This window comes from Nicotiana sylvestris, chromosome 2 (assembly GCF_000393655.2).
Source record: "Nicotiana sylvestris chromosome 2, ASM39365v2, whole genome shotgun sequence".
In the NCBI taxonomy this organism is placed as follows: Eukaryota; Viridiplantae; Streptophyta; class Magnoliopsida; order Solanales; family Solanaceae; genus Nicotiana; species Nicotiana sylvestris.
The window spans coordinates 11519400-11537878 of record NC_091058.1 but is presented as its reverse complement, the minus strand read 5'-3'; the positions used below and the strand labels follow the sequence as shown (position 1 = coordinate 11537878).

The 18479-nt window shown below is 34.9% G+C and overlaps 1 long non-coding RNA gene across 2 annotated transcripts; it reads right to left on the bottom strand.

The window, feature by feature from the left end:
- Positions 1 to 334: 334 nt before the first annotated feature.
- Positions 335 to 4766, bottom strand: LOC104213429 (uncharacterized). 2 transcript variants are annotated; one of them, XR_011405238.1, is made up of 4 exons: positions 4572 to 4766; positions 3671 to 3814; positions 3207 to 3275; positions 335 to 611 (listed from the first exon to the last, which is right to left on the bottom strand). It is a non-coding gene; the product is annotated as an uncharacterized lncRNA (long non-coding RNA). The 2 variants fall into 2 exon arrangements; XR_011405239.1 differs by lacking the exon at positions 335 to 611 and adding an exon at positions 639 to 1745.
- Positions 4767 to 18479: the final 13713 nt, after the last annotated feature.

Below are 18479 nucleotides of genomic sequence, written 5' to 3'. Positions count from 1 at the left end.
TCGCCATCTACGAAAGAACAAAGTGGAAAGACAATCAGTACTTGAGAAACAAAATCGCACGACAAGAATGAACAAGGTGAAGTTTTCCTAACTCAGTAGCCTCTGCGAGATAAATACAGACGTCTCCGTACCGATCCCTCAAACTCTACCGAGCTTGTCTGTGAGTTGTGAGACCTAAGTAACCTAGTGCTCTGATACCAACTTGTCACGACCCAGATTTCCCACCATCGGGTGTCGTGATGGCGCCTACTATCGGAGCTAGGCAAGCCAAATATATAAAACATTTTTCCTGCTTTCTTCCATCAGCAGAATAAACGAGACAAAATTTAAGCGAAAGACTTTAAATCTAAAGCAATTGAAAACCAAAAGTGCGGAAGTGTAATACACATCACTACCCAAGGTCTGGTGTCACTAGCTCACGGACTACTACAGAATACTACAAACAATGTTTGAAAGGAAATACATCATGTTTGTCTGATACAAGATGAACAAACGAAAAACATGGAAAGGGACTTCGGCCTGCGAACGCCAGCTAGGCTACCTCGAGAGTCCCTGGACTGAAGATAGCTCCCAGAAGTCCTACTGCTGCGGTCCGTAAGCTGCTCCCTGATCTGTGCACAAAAATGTACAGAGTGTAGCATCAGCACAATCGACCCCATGTGTTAGTAAGTGTCTGGCCTAACCCCGGCGAAGTAGTGACGAGGCTAGACAGGACCTACCATAATTAACATGTACAGATATATATACAAGTGCAAGAAAACAATAACAAGATAATACAAAGTAAAGCTAGGAGGGGACATGCTATCGGGGAGTAACAGATAAAAATGAAATGTCGGAAATAAGCATAAGAAACTCTGGTTCCCATGATATATGTGTATATATATATAGTGGACGGCGTGCCACACGATCCCACAATATCATATATAAGTGGACGGCGTGCCACACGATCCCAATTCATATCATATATATAAGTGGACGGCGCGCCACACGATCCCAATTTTCATATACCACGTGGTAGGCGTACCACTCGTTCCCATTTCATCTTTATCACAGTGCACAATATGTCACCGGCAACGGAGGCCAATAACCAATAATCACTCTAATTTGTTGTAGGTGTACCACTCGATCCCATTTCGTAAAATCATACGTGGACGGCGTGCCACACGATCCCTTTTTAATGATGTACACGTGGACGGCGTGCCACACGATCCCATAATATAGTTCATAATATCTGACTTCATATAGTAGACCCCCTTCAGGGAAGAATAACAACTCAATACTTTTAACCCGGCAAGGGTACAGCCAACAACCCAAAATATCCCGACAAGGGAGAGTATATATCAGTATACACATCCCGGCAAGGGAGTAATCACAACACATTCTCTTTTTAAATCATTTTTTCCTCAACTAACACATTCCTGTTCAAGCTAACGCTCCAAAAATACACCAATCACAATTCTACCTCAACCGTTCGCATTATATGAAACTCATCAGCTAACCAAGACAGTTGTATCACGTCATTTGAATTAAAAGCAATTAAGACTCGCGGTCATGCTAGACTCTAGTGCATAGATAACTGTCACCATACCTATACATCGTACTTCACATTAGCAAGTAGCAAATAACATCCTAATCTTATTCTTTCAAGTCAAAGTTAGAACAAACACTTACATTGAATGCTCCAAACTCAACTCACGCTTCTAGTATAGCTTTACCTCTTGATTCCACCACCAATCCGCTCGAATCTAGTCATAAGTTACTTAATCACATTAATAATTACTAAATGAATCACTCCCCATGCATGAAAATAAATTTTACAAGGTTTTTCCCAAAATGGTCAAAAACACCCCCGGACTCACTTGGTCAAAACTCGAGGTTCGGACCAAAACCCGGTTACTCATTCTCCCACGAATCCAAATATATGATTTGTTTTGAAATCGGACCTCAAATTGAAGTTCAACTTCTCAATTTGTAGAAAACCTAAGTTCTACCCAAAACACTCAATTTCCCCCATGAGAATCTTTGATTTGCATTTAAAATCATGTTAAAAGATGTCAAAGAATAAAGAAAATTAAGTTAGAAATCACTTACCAATCGTTTTGGAGAAGAAAAGTTGTTTGGAAAATCGCCTCTTAGGTTTTGGGTTTTTGAAAAGTGGAAAAATGACTGAAAATTCCGAGTTTATATACTTTGCTGGGGGTTGGCGCGGACCGCGCAGAAATGTACCGCGGCCGCGCCGAGGGAGGGAAGAAGTGGGCTTTCTCTGAACCCACCCAGCGTGGACCGCACTGATTTGGTGCGCGACTGCGCTGGTCGACCCTCTGAACCCCACCACGCGGACCGCACAGAAAAGCATCGCGGTCGCGTGGCTGCCAGCGCGGACCGCTCAGAAATGGCCGCGGCCGCACTGGGGCCTGCAATATCTGAACCTGCATTTTTAATGTCTAATACCTCCCGGGCCCCACTCAAAACTTACCCGAGCCCTCGGGGCTCCAAACCAAACATTCATGATCTCGAAAATACCTTACGGACTTACTCGTTCGATCAAATCGCCAAAACGACATCATATACATAGGATCAAGCCTCGAAACACATGATTTTCTTTCAACTTTCATAAAACTCAAATTCCCCATTTTAAGTCCGAAACACGTCATATGACGTCCGTTTTTAGCCAAACTTTACAGATAGTGCTTAAAACATATTTAAGACTCGCACCGGGCGTCGGAACCAAAATACGAGCCCGATACCACAGTTTTCTGATCAATTTTCTTCTTCTTTTTCCTTAATTAATTTCAGAGAACAATTTCACACAAAAATTCATTTCTCGAGCTTGGGACCTTGGAATTTGATTCCGGGCATACGCCCAAGTCCCATATTTTTCTACGGACCCTCCGGGACCGGCGAATCACAGGTCCAGGTCCGTTTACCCAAAATATTTACCGAAGTCAATATTATGCATATTAATATCAAAATTCATCAAATTTTTCACATAATTCGCATATTTCAACATAAAAGCTTTCCGGCTACGCGCCCGAATTGCGCACGCAAATTGAGGCAACTAAAAGCGAAGTTTTCAAGGCCTCGGAAGCACGGAACAAGGAAGAACTACGATGATGACCCTTTGGGTCGTCACACACAAGTTGTTCAGTTACAAAAACAAATAGCCTATGCTTCATAAATAGATAAATAGAGTTGCAGAGATATACCTGTTCAGTATTTATTTGCTTCCTCAAAATTAGTTAGTCCACAATTTTCTTTAGTTTAATGAGCACCGCCTGATAAAAAAAGGAAGAAATATATATACTTTAACACATTTTTCAATACTCCAGTAATAAGATTAGTGACAAATTCAGAACTATAATTTCTACTTACTCACGTTTACTTCTTGGGATATTTATTGCAAACTAGAGGACTTAAACCTTTTTTCATATATGATGTACTATAGTTCGTCATGCTATAAAACTAAATTGAGGCACATAATAGTAACCAAATGCTTTAAAAACCAAAAGTGAGACTCTAAAATTATATGAGCAGGAAATATATAAGCATAAGAAAGAAACCATCAGGAAAAAAATTAATATTAGAACATGACAAAATAGACAAGGAAACATCGACAAACAAATATCATTCATTTGAGTCTAAAGCAAGTATCTACTAATATTTAATGTACCTTTAATCATTAATCAAGAAAGGGCTGAGCTATATTTTATTTAAATTATAATCAAACTCATAATGTATCCTCAGAATCAAACTCGTCCTCCTCTTATTCAAACTCATCCTCTGTTTCAAGCTCGTCTTCTGATTCATTGCAAATCTGTAATAAAAAGCACATTAAAACATCTCGTTCAATTGGGCAGTAATAACTCTAAGTTTGAAATCAATATCATGCAATAGAAGTTAGATAATTGCCACTGTAAAAGTAACTCCAACGTCTCTTAGGTACACATAGGACCATATATCCATCAAACCATACTTTCGAACCAGATTAAGAAGTGAATATACATATAAAAAAGGATATTAAAAGTGTTAAAACCTGATAACTTCAAATAAGTGTTAAACCTGATAACTTCAAATAAACAATCACTATATAACTACACTGAATTTGCAAAAAATAAAGGTGAATAATATAAAAATTTAGAAATTGAAAATACCCAAATTCACAATATGAGGCAAAAAGTGGATTCAAAAATCTGGAATAATTTAGTTTCTAGCTATTCAATGATTGTGATACTTACCTAACTACATTGTCTTCGTTTGCTATTCATCATGCTACAGGAATCTATACTTTCTTTTCCACCATTATTATTTACAAAGTAAACTTTAAATAGTCTATCAAGAAATATAACTTTTTGCAACAAAAATATTAACTACCTAAAAAGATAAAGATCGCCAAAATGCAAGATCATAAATTGGGAAAGTAAAGAGTACCTATTAGAGACTTTTTCATGAGATGAGTTTTATCTAAATTAACTTTGTAGAGGCTTGTTCAGTTCTTTCTTTCTTGGGATTAGAAAATTAAAGAAAACAGAGATGGCCAGAATATAACTAGATCTAAAAGCCTGAGAACTTACAATTCTAAAAGAAATAGAAGAACAGCAACCAAGGATGAAGCAACGAAGAAATAGAAGCAGTGATTGAGGGCATTGGAGCAGCCGTGGCGTGAAAACTATTTTGCTCCTTATTCCTATAGGGTTATCTTGGACTTATGAGAATTGGCGGAATATTAAGTGTAATTTTAGTGGGAAATATTTTGGGAAATATTTTTTATAAGGAATTTCTAGGGTACGTCTGTAAAGGGTTGCATTTAGTATGACAATATAGCAACTGTCCAAAAATGTTGCAATATAATTAAAAAGCGTGGCCAATTTTTTTTTATTTAGACAACACTTAGAAAATGTTATCTTTACAATTAACGGAACGCTTTATAAGCGTTACCTTAAAACCCGTGGCCAAAGATTCTACTCAAAAATCATGCCTAAAAAGTGTTCCTATAGATACTTTTGGCAACACCTTTTGAGTGTTGCCTAAATAAGTGTGGCTATAGGCCTAAAATGTTGTGGTGTGGGGGCTTGGAGGAGTAGCGGGGATGCGAGTTGTATGTAGTCTATGACAACAAATTTTATTAGAGAGGTGGCGAGAGAGGTGTTAAGCGTCTCAAAGGGTTTTCCTGGTAGCCATAAAGGGGACTGATGGTGGAACGAAGAGGTGCAAGGAAAAGTAAAAGCCAAGAAAGCGGCATATTTGAAGCTAGTAGAGAGTATAGACGAGGGACAGAAGAGTGCTAACAAGGAGGGGTACAGGGAGGCTAGGAAGGAGGCGAAGTTGGCAGTTACTGCAGCTAAGACCCGGCGTTTAGTCCTTTATATGAAGAGATTGGGGATAAAGGCGGGGACAAGAAGTTGTACATGCTAACGAAGGTAAGGGAGCGGAATGCTCGGGATCTGGAACAAGTGAGATGCATAAAAGACGAGGAGGAAAAAGTTTTATTGGAAGGGGCACAGATTAGGCAGAGATGGCAGTCTTAGTTCCATAAACTCTTGAATGAAGAGGGAGATAGGGGCATTGTGATGGGGGAGTTGGAGTACTCGGAGCGGCAGTGAGATTTTGGGTACTGTAGATGCATACGAGTGGGGGAGGTTGTAGGGGCTATGCGCAGGATGAGTAGGGTAGAGCGATTGGGCCTGACGAGATCCCAGTGGAATTCTGGAAGAGCGTGGGTAAGGAGGGCTTGGAATGGCTTGCTAGGTTGTTTAATGTCCTTTTTAGGATGAATAAGATGCCCGAAGAGTGGAGGCGGAGTACGATGATCCCGTTGTACAAGAACAAAGGGATGCCAAAACTGCAACAACTATAGGGGTATAAAGTTGCTAAGCCATACGATGAAAGTATGGAAGAGGGTGATTGAAAGGAGGTTGAGGAGGTGTGTGTCCATTTCCAAGAACTAGTTTGGTCTCATGCCAGGACGGTCGACTACTCAGGTTATTCACATCGTGAGGAGATTGGTAGAGCAGTATAGGGTGGTGAAGAAGGACTTGCATATGGTGTTCATTGACTTGGAGAGAGCTTATCAAAGTCCCGAGAGAGGTTCTATGGAGATGTTTGGAGGCTAGAGGAGTGCTTGTAGCGTATATTAGAGTGATCCATGACATGTATGATGGGGCTAAGATACGGGTTAGGACAGTAGGAGGAGACTCTAACTACTTTCCGGTTGAGATAGGGTTGCATCAGGGATCAACACTTAGCCCGTTTTTGTTTTCCCTAGTGATGGATTCTTTGACGCGTCACATTCAAGGGAAGGTGCCTTGGTGCTTGTTATTTGCAGATGACTTTCAACTAGTTGATGAGACATGAGGTGACGTTAATGAGAAGCTGGAGGTCTAGAGACATACTCTAAAATCTAAGGGTTTCAAGTTGAGCAGGACCAAGACAGAATACTTGGAGTGCAAGTTCAGCGGTGCTATCCAGGAGGCAGACGGGAATGCGAGACTCAATACGCAAACCATTCCCAGAAGAGAGAGTTTCAAGTACCTGGGATCTATAATTCAGAAGAATGGGGAGATAGATGAGGATGTCATATACCGTATCGAAGTAGGGTGGATAAAGTGGAGGCTCGTTTTCGGTGTCTTGTGTGATAAGAATGTGCCACTGAGGCTTAAGGGTAAGTTCTACAAGGTAGTAGTTAGACCGATTATGTTTTATAGGGCAGAGTGTTGGCTAGTCAAAAAGTCCCACGTCCAGCAGACGAAAGTAGCGGAAATAAGGATGTTGAGATGGATGTGTGGACATACTAGGTTGGATAGAATTAGGAATGAAGTTATTCGGGACAAGGTGGGAGTGACCCCTGTGGACGCAAAGATGCATGAGGCAAGGTTGAGATGGTTCGGGCATGTTAAGAGGAGAGGCACAGATGCCCCAGTTAGGAGATGTGAGACGTTGGCCTTGGGAGGTGAGATGAGGGGTAGAAGTAGGCCAAAGAAGCCTTGGGGAGAGGTGATCAGGCGGGACATGGAGAAACTTAAGCTGACCGAGGACATAACCCTAGATAGAAAGGTGTGGATGTTGAAGATTAGGGAAGAAAGTTAGTAGGTAGTCGTGTGTTTCCCTTGTATTCTCTAGTTCGATAGTGTTAGTGCTAGTATGGTAGCCTTTAGTTTTCTATACTCACATGTATTGTTCCGTTATTACTTGCCATCGGTAATTCCATAGTTCACTAGCAGTACTTCGTTCATATTCTAGTGTGCTACCTTGGATTTATTTCTCTAAATATATTATCTTGCTATTACTTGTTATCGGTACCTCTTTCATATTCTCTGTTGCTATCTTCGATTTAGTTTTCTAATTACTTGTCTTGCTATTACTTGTTATCAAGGCTTCCTTCACCTTCTTTAGCCAAGGGTCTATAGGAAACAGTCTCTCTTTCCTTCCAGGGTAGGGATAAGGCTGCATACATCCTACCCTCCCTAGACCCCACTTGTGGGATTATACTGGGTTGCTGTTGTTGAGTTTCATTTGAGATTCCCTCCTTGACAAAGGGAAATTGTCCCATATTGAAAGCGGAAAAGGTTTTTGATTGCTATATATATAATTGCACTTCTTCTAGCTCTTAAAGAGTTAACAACAAGGCAAGCCTCGCGTCGTCGTCGTTATCGCTCGCTCGGCCCGGCCTCAGCTTTGGTCAAATGATCGATTGATTGATTGATTAATTTTTTTGAACCAAATTTATTTATTAATAGCAAATATTAACAAAAATGTTAATAGCGTAAATAGCCATTTATGTTATGGCCATTTTACATAAACAGTCATTCTGAAGAGTTGCACCTCTTAAGTTTTGAGCTCAACATTTGCTATAAATACCAGTCCATTCTCTCAAATTTTCCATACGATTTTCTGAGTTCTCCTCCTTTCTTCTGCATTGTTTTAACTTCAAAGAAAGCAACAGTAAGTGTGATTTGCTACCAAACTTTGTGTTCACTGAAACAGTAGGGTTTGAAGTACTACTACACCAGTATGTAATTCGTTCTATCCTGGGAGGAAATAATCCACAACCTTGGGTACTATGAGGGGGTTAAGTTCCTTAAGAAAATAATGTGAATTCAGTGGGCTCGGATTAACTTCTGTTTCCTTTATATTGTTGTTTATATGTTATTTTATTTTCTCCAGAATTACTTTACAAATACAGTATACTAACAAGCTTAAGGAATTTAATTTATTTTTTATATTTGAGTTATATTCATTGTTCTGGAGATTAAAACCTTTGTGGTTTTCTACTTCGTTAGAGATTAAAATCTACATGATTTTAACATTTATTTGTGTCATTATTTTACAGAAATGACTAATGACAACGGGAACCAGGTTGTTCCAATGGTGACTGCCAATGCATCGACAAGCCGAACACCGGTGTTGGTACCGGCGAAAAAACCCAGAAAATTTTTCGGGATTGATTTCAAGCGGTGGAAGCAAAAGATGTTCTTCTACTTGACTACTTTAAGTCTACAGAAGTTCATTAAGGAAGATGTTCATGTTCTACTCGATGAAACTCCAGAGAATGAACGCTTTCTCGTAATTAATATGTGGAAGCATTCCGATTTTCTGTGCAAGAATTATATTCTTAGCGGACTGGAGGACGATCTGTATAATGTTTACAGTGGTGTGGAGACGTCAAAAGAATTGTGAATTGCGCTTGAAAATAAGTACAAAACTGAAGATGTTGGGTTAAAGAAAGTCGTTGCCGCTAAGTTTTTAGACTACAAAATGGTAGATAGCGAGTCTGTTATTACCCAAGTCCAGGAATTGCAAGTGATTATTCACGATCTTCTTGCTGAAGGTATAAGTTGAATTAATACTGATGCTAAAAGTAGTAATTTTAGTATTTTTACTAACATAAATTTCATTGAATGTCTTGTCATCAGTGAAGCATTCCAAGTAGCAGCGATGATTGAGAAGTTGCCTCATTTGTGGAAGGACTTCAAAAACTACTTGGAACACAAATGCAAGGAGATGTCACTTGAAGATCTCATTATTTGGTTGAGAATTGAAGAGGACAACAAAGCTGCTGAAAAGAGAGGCCGTGGAAACTAAATAATAATGGGAGCAAACATTATTGAGGATACTTCTCAAAATAAGAGAAAGAGGAAGCAGGCTTCAAGACCGAAAAGCAACCCAAGCAAGAAGCGGTTCAACAGAAATTGCTACAACTGTGGGAAAGTTGGACACAAAATATAGATTGTCATGCTCCGAAGAAAAACAAGAAGAAGGGTCAAGCAAACATGGTTAAAAAGCACGAAGATGTTGATGACTTGTGTGTTATGCTTTCTGAATGCAACCTGGTGGATTAATTCTGGAGCCACTCGCCATGTTTGTGCTGTTAGGGAAGGTTTTGCTACATATGCTCAATGATAAGAAGTGACAGGGGTGGTGAATATGAATCCCCTTTTAAAGAAATATGTTTAGAATATGGAATTATTCATCAAACAACGGCCGCTTACACTCCCTAATCCAATGGGATTGCAGAGAGAAAGAATCGTTCATTAAAGGAGATGATGAACACATTGTTGTTAAGTTCTAGTTTGCCACAGAACTTGTGAGAGGAAGTCGTTCTCACGGCTAACCGGATAGTAAATCGAGTACCCCATAGTAAAACACAATACATTCCATATGAAAAATGGAAAGGAAGGAAGAGTGTGGGGGTGTTTGGCAAAAGTGCAAGTTCTTAAACCCAAAAGGCTATAAATAGGACCGAAAAACGTTGATTGTGTTTTCATAGGATATGCGACCAATAGTAAAGCATATTGATTTCTGGTTCATAAATCAGAAAATCCTGACATTCATAATAATACGGTTATAGAATCAGATAATGCCAAGTTCTTTGAAAATATATATTTGTATAAAAAAGAATGTGAGTCGATTGGTGAAGGATCTAAATGACCTCGGAAAGAAACAAAAGAAATTACATTTAATTAGGAAGATCCAAGACGTAGTAAACGTCAAAGAACGTCTACTTCATTTGGACCAGATTTTGTGACTTTCTTATTGGAAAATGAGCCTCGAACATTTAAAGAAGCTATGTTTTCTTCGGAATCATTGTTTTGGAAAGAGGCAGTCAATAGTGAAATAGAATACTTATTGAACAACCATACATGGGAATTGGTTGATCTTCCTCCTGAAAATAAACCTTTAAGTTCTAAATGGATTTTAAGAGAAAAATGAAAGATGATGGCGCTATTGATAAATTTAAGGCAAGACTTCTAGTCAAAGGATATAGACAATGAGAAGGTCTTGACTACTTCGATACATACTCTCCAGTTACAAGAATTATATCCATACGGATGCTAGTAGCATTAGCTGCAATGAATGGTCTGGAAATTCATCAAACGAACGTTAAGACGACCCTTTTAAATAGAGATTTGGAGGAAGAAATCTACATGGAACAACCTAAAGGGTTTGTGGTTCCAGGTAAGAAAAGAAGGTATGTAGACTTGTTAAGTCCCTTTACGGACTAAAACAAGCAAACAAATAATGGCATGCGAAATTTGACCAAACAATATTGTTAAATAGTTTTAAGATAAATGAATGTGATAAATGTGTGTACATTAAAAATATTCCAATCACATAATCATTGTTTGATTATATGTGGATAATATGTTGATAATGCGTAATGACATTGCCAACATAAATGCTCCTAAGCGTATTCTAACTAGCAAGTTTGATATGAAGGAATTGGGAGTTGTTGATTTAATTATGGGGATTAACATCCATAAGACTCCTCAAGGTCTGGCATTGTCACAATCTTATTGTATTAAGATAGTACTTGAAAATTCAAGCACTTAGGATTTAAAGTTGCAAAGACTCCAATTGACGTGAATCTTGTATTACCAAAGAACAAAGGCCAAAGCATAACACAATTGGATTATGCTCGTATGTTGGGATACTTAATGTATATCATGAATTGTACACGACCAAATATAGCTTGTGCTATAAGTAAATTGAGTTGATACACGAGCAATCCAGGTCAATCTCACTAGATGGCAATGAAACGGTTTTGGGATATTTAGTACATACTCAGGGCTTTGCTTTGCACTACAGTAAATATCATGCGGTAATTGCTTGATACTGTGATGAAAATTAGATTACCGGTTCAACTGATTCTAAGTCCACAAGTGGATATGTATTCACTATTGGTGGAGGATCGGTATCTTGGAAGTCGTCCAAACAAACTTGTATTGCCCGATCTATAACGGAGGCTGAATTCATAGCATTAGATAAAGCCGGTGAAGAAGTTGAATGGATCCAGAATTTCTTGGAAGGCATTCCATTTTGGCCCAAACTGCTGGCACCAATATGCATACATTGCGATAGTCAAGCGGCAATTGGAAGTGCTGGTAGCATTATGTATAACGGCAAATCTCGTCATACACAACGAAGACATAAAACCATTAGGTAATTACTCTCTAGAGGAATTATCACGATTGACTATGTAAAGTCAAGCGATAATGTGTCAGATCCACTTACAAAAGGCCTAACTAGAGAGGTAGTTGAGAAATCATCGAGGGAATGAGACTATGGCCGAGAACAAGTCATTGTGGTGGTAACTCTACCTAAAAGACTAGAGATCCTAATATATAGGTTCAAGGAGATCAAACAAAGTCATTAATGACGGTTCAACATTGTCAACTAAAGTTTTGGTCCATTCTCGTGATGAGACAATATTCAGTACCAAGGATAAATCATTAAGGCTTTTTAATGATTTCTAAATTTGATAAGAGGTATATCAAATAGTGTATCTACGGGATGACATGTTTAGGAATCACCTATGTAAGTGTGAAGTGTTAGCTGCTTTAAGGAGAATTTTGTAAGGTCAGTTCTCTAAGCACTTATGAAACCAGATGGTGTTCATGGCTAAAACGAACACAACAATGAGAACTAAAGACGATTAAGGGTTGGTTGTGTGACTTATGATTTTCTAGGCATACACCAAAGTTCGACGGTTCAAAGATATCAAATCTACTGATTGACCGAGTATATCCGATATAAGTTCACTATGGAAAGTTCAAAGGGAAACCTACTTATCCAGATGCAATTAATCCTTGCTTGCGAATCACACAATTTTTCATGCATATTTCTGTGATATAGCCATTCCCCATTCATGTGGGGGATTGTTAAGGTTTTAAGCTAAATTAGGCTTAAAGAGGGTGAGTGGAAAATGGAGGGAAAATAAAATATTTGAGTTTCATTTGAGATTCACTCCTTGACATAGGAACATTATCCCATATTGGAAGAGGAAAAGTTTTTGATGGGTATATATACAATCGCACTTCTTCTAGCTCTTAAAGGGTTAAGAAGAAGGCAAGCCTCGCGCCGTCCTCATCGTCGCTCGCTCAGCTCGGCTCGGCTTCAGCTTCGTTTTCGACTTCAGATTCGAATTCGTATTTGGTCAAATGATTGATTGATTAATTTTTTGGACCAAATTTATTTTTTAATAGCAAATATTAACAGAAATCCAACGGAATATTAATATTAAATCCAACGGAAATATTAAACGTTCTTTTTCCTTTATTAGTTTTCAGTTTTTCAGTTTTGTAATTGAAAATTAACCTCCCTCTTCAATTCCCGGTTTATTATTGCGTAAATAGCCATTTATGTTATGGCAATTATGTTATGGCCATTTTACATAAACAGCCATTCTGAAGAGTTGCACCTCTTCAGTTTTGAGCTCAACATTGACTATAAATACCAGTCCATTCTCTCAGATTTTCCATACTATTTTCTGAGTTCTCCTCTTTTCTTCTGCATTGTTTTAACTTCAAAGAAAGCAACAGTAAGTGTGATTTGCTACCGAACTTTGTGTTCGCTGAAACATTGGGGTTTGAAGTACCACTACACCAATGTGTAATTCATTCTATCCTGGGAGGAAATAATCCACAACCTTGGGTACTAGGAGAGGATTAAATTCCTTAAGGAAACACTGTGGATTCAATGGGTTCGTATTAACTTCTATTTTGTTTATATTTCTATTTATATGTTATTTTATTTTCTCCAGAATTATTTTACAAATACTGTATACTAACATGCTCTACCTCGAGCCATCGGCATCATACACTCTAGTAAAATAGATTTCGTGGATACTAGCAATATTCAATCTTGATTGGCCTCAAATAGTTCAAAACGTTATTGTTGTAATTAATATTTTCATATAGTCAAACGAAGCAATTCTGGCTAGCTAGATCAAAATAAAAGATGATGAAGACCGATTATAAAGAACAACTCCACTACATTAGAAGCCAAATGATGAAGCGTAAGAAAAATTGTAAGACGAGGGGCATACAAAGCAATATTAGAGGTGGATGACGATGAATATGGGTCACACGAGTACTGAACAAGTGATGTTAGTCAATCGTTTCATCAACAAATTGCTAAATTTAGGGAAAAGAAACCCCATTTGAATTGGTGGGTTTTATTCTCGTGACGTTCCGTTTTTAATCAGACCATTATTGTTATAGCTTTTTTAAACAGCATACTACAAACCCAAAATTGCCATCATCACCCTGGCCATTATCCTTTCTAAGATTGATCCTTTTCAGAATTCAGTTAATCCAACTACTCATGCATTCTTTGTGTGATCACCAGTTGCACACAATTACATACCAAAAAATACAAACTTAAATAATTGTTTTATCCACATTTGCCAATATACTAGAAGCTTTTTACGTCAAGAGTATGTAAATATTTATTATAACTCTACGGTCAAACATCTCTATAACAGTCTCGGTTTGTTCCGAACGTTTTTGGATGTTATAGCGAATCTATATTATATTAAAAGGAGAATAGTGAAGTATGAGGTTAACCCAAGTGACAAGCTAAAAAAAACCACTTGGCAATTTTAAGACAATATTAAAAATTTAAATTATAAATGAAAACATAATTAATGAAAGTAGTAGTTCAATAAGAATTATTTTTTAATTATGATACAAATCTCTATTAGTAGTATAATTTAGTTAACATCTTTTTGTACAATTATGGTAGGGACGAAATAAATTATGGTAGGGACGAATTTTAATTAATTGATCAAGCTTTGTAACTAACCTTATTTTGGTACAATATACATTATTGTAGGTAACTTTAATTAAAATTTAATGCATAATTCAATTATGGTAGGTATCCTTTTTTGAGAAAGAATCAATTAAATTTTCGTTTTGTATCTTACACATTAATTTTAAGTTGAAATATTAATTCTTTATTTAGTACAAACTTTGTATCTGACCTTATTTGGGTGCAATATACATTACTGTAGGTATCTTTAATTAAGATATTTTGTATAATTCAGTTATCGTAGGTATCTTTTTTTGAGAAAGAATTAATTAAATTTTTATTTCGTATCTTACACATTAATTTTAAGTTGGAATAATAATTTTTTATTTAGTACAAGCTTTGTATCTGACCTTATTTGCGAACAATATACATTACTATAGGTATCTTTAATTAAATTTTGTGCATAATTCAATTATGGTAGGAAAAATAATTATATATATATAATTATAAAATAATTATAATTATATATATAATGAGGTTATATTAATGTTGACAATTCGGACAATAAATATTTCTTAAAATAATAGTGAAAATATTATTGCAACAATTAGAATTTTCACAATTAATATTTGAATTGAGTATTGCTAAGTTAAGTTTGAAAGTATAAGATGATTTTTGGAAATGTGGTCCAATGGAGAAAATAGAAGAATAAGATATATTTAAATTTGAGATGGGACTTTTTTTTAATATGATAGTAAGAAAATTCATACTATTTAAGAATATGAGCAATAGAGACAAAGTTACTATTGAAATAATTTTTATTTATTATTTGTATTATATTAAAATCAATGTGATAAAAGTGGATATTAAATTCAAGTAAACTAATAAAAAGTATATGACAACGTTAATAATATTAAGTATTGAATATACAATAGCAAAATGAGAAACAAACAGAGAAAAAATCAAAATTTCTATCATAAAGAACAAAAAAAGGATAAAATTTATTTAAATTTAATATAAAAAAGTTTTTTTTTAAGTATGATAAAAAATGTCCATGATGTGGATAAGGCCACATAACAGAAGTTTAATAGATTAAAAAAATTTAAAAAATCAAAATATTAATAAATTAGAGATAATGTGAGGTTATTTATACTAAGAATTAGTTTTAAAATAAAATATGTAAATATATAATGCTTAAAAATATTATTAATAAATTTAAACAATTTGATAATTTTGGGTATTAATTTTAACTAAAATAAATATTTATTTCAAGATTAAAAATCATACATCGATTTATATAATAATATTAAAGGATATAAATAGATTAAGATATAAAATAAAGAGGCATGTTAATGAAAGCCACATAAGAAAATAAAATACTATATATATTAGGTAACTTAATTGCAATAATCAAAAAATTAAAAATACTAAATATTATAAATAGAAGGGAAAGACGATTTGAACTTGAGATTTAGATTAAAATTATGGTGAAATGCTCAAACTATGGATATGGCTACAAAATTAAAGTTTTACTAGATAAAAAACTAAAAATTGAATAACAAATTAAAACTAAGGAAATACAAAATAAATATCTCGTGTGGGTAATTTTATGAATGAAAATTAAAGTCTACTTGTATCCTAACATTAAAAGAGAAAGAAAATTTAATTACATGTGATACAAAAGATAATTATAAGAAAATTCAATAGATTTAAATATAATAATAAAAAAATTATCTATTAATATTTTAAACTAATTCAAAGTTATAACTTAAAATAAAATGTGATATTATATATTTTGTTTATTGGTAAAATATTAATGTAAAAAACTAATTAAAAATTCATAGTAGGGAAGAGGATGTATAAAGAGGAAAATAGAGATAGTGTGAGAATATTTATACTTTGAATTAATTAAGTATAAGTATATTAAATAATTAAATAATACTCAAAAATATTATTGAAAGATTTAATTGAAAATAGAGTTCCAAGTAAGAGGATAAAAGTATAAAAATAAATTAAATTTTAGGAATAAAAAAATTTATATTTATATATGTTTATCAAAAGGGTAATAAGCAAGATATCAAGTCAATTGGTAAGCTAATAAAAGATCACATGAATATAACATTATTAAGTAATAGATAATGCAATAACTATAAGCAAAGATTAAAGAGAGAGTTGTTTTGGGTGAAAATGTAGAAGGATAAGACTTATTCGAATTTGCGGTGAAACATAAAGTGGTAGTAAGAATTTTGTTAAATAATATGTTCAAAAGACATATCACAAACGTGATATGTTTAGTTTTATTTAATATTGATCACAAAATAAAATACAAGTACTAAATCAAGGAGTTAGATTGTTACGGATATAAAATAAAAATATAAATAAAAAAAACATGTTATCTGGAAGTTTTAAATTTTAAGGTAATTCCAATAACTCAAATTCTAATTTGATATTTGTGTTCGCGCATCGCGCGGGTACTAATACTAGTTGATGTTAGAGGGAACATATATTATAACATAACATGAAAATTGATTCTGGAAAAAGCTTAGCTTTTATAGTAAGGTATTGTTATATATAGATGTTGTTATAGAGATGTTTGACTATATTTGTATAGATTATAGTACATATATATGCACGAAAACGATGTTAACTAGCTAGTTCGAAAGGTTCACGTGGAATAAACTGTATGAGGAAGGGTATATTAAATCGAATGGGCCTTTCTTTTATCCGAAATGGACGGGAAAGACAAAATTATATAACTAGAATTGGGAAGAAAATTTGACTACGTATTTGTAAATGTCCAAGTCTCTTGCACGTAAATACAAGAGGAATTAACGGAGGAACTTCAGCACTATCTGGCCTCTAAATTCTCCATCTCATTGAAAAATAAAATATAAAACCATATTATAAGCATCCATGCAAAAATCTACTACAGTCAAACCTTTCTACAACGGCTCGTTTGTTCCGAATTTTTTTGCTGCAATAGTGAAGTGTTGTTATAGAGGACATATATATAACATAATATAATATTTGGTTTCGAGAAAAACTCGATTTTTATAGTGAATGACTATTATATTAGGATGTTGTTATAGAGAGATCTGGGTGTACTTATGTTTTTATCCTACCTGTTATTCAATACTCATTTTTGGCCCAACTAATAATCAGAGCTCGAACTTAATACTTACTCCTTGGCATTGTTATTGTTTAAGTTTCAATATAATTTTAAATATCTCAATTACATATGTAGTTCGGACCTACTATGTAATGTTTCATTTTCTATAATTAGAGGAGGGGGTGGGTTGCGGCCCTTCATAAACAGATAATGAACTTTGTGGACAAGAGGCGTGCGCACATTTAAACAAGGAATACTAATTTGGTTTATTCAAAATTTCTGAATTTTTCTATCATAACCTATTAAAACCAAAGTCAAGCGGCTTGTTATTGGAAATTACCTAACAACAAAATAATTGTTATTATTTTCCGCAATAATTGTTCAGTCATCATGTAATCGGTGCTTCGATTTGACTCTGGTCCTCAAATGAAAAAACAGCGACATTGAATTTGGGGCAGAAGAGTCATTGGGAAAGAATTGCATCCCACGTGACCAAGAATTATCTTTTTCAAGTAATTAAATTCCCTTATTTTGGACAATTGTAGTTATTTTCTACTCTTTACGGTTCGCTTTAATTAATATTTTAGTTTTTTTTCTTGTGATCCACAATATTTGATTTTTTTAGATATCAAGAAAGAATTAACTTATTTTTTTTAAAGTTGTCCTTGGAGTAAAGAGCCCAGAAGTAGTTATTATATTTCAAATCAACAAAATAAGGTTAATAACGTCAATTTCCTTGTTAGTTAATGATAAAAGATGAATTCCTTAATATATGTGTAAACAACAAAAAAATCAATTATAAAGTGAATCGGAGAAAATATATGATACTTGATACTTAAACAAAAAAAAATTACAGGGCATATAGAAATTATTTCCTATATGTGAGAGTATGCTCATATTGTAAGTTCAAAGCTAAATAAAGAGGAGGAAGACAGTCAGCATAAAACTTATCAAAATTTATGATGAACGCTTACACATTGACCTAAACCAAATTAAAATTGGGATCTATACCCAAATAGCCAAATATATTCGGCATTTATTTTTTTAGTTATATACATAGATTATACGTTAATTATACACATATAATACCTCTACCGGCTATTTTTTAGTTTAAGTTATTAGATGAGCGGCTATTAGGGTTAATTCTTCGTTAAAATTTACATAACTAGCCCAACTTAGTGATTGTTAATGTCAATAGAAATTAAACTCAGACAACAAAATGACGTGCGCGTGTATATCATCAAGTCATGCACAGTTGCTGTAGTAATAGCACTGGACTTTCCATTATCTCACTGCCTATCTCTCTCTCCTATTTATTCCTACTAGCTGACTATTAACACCACAC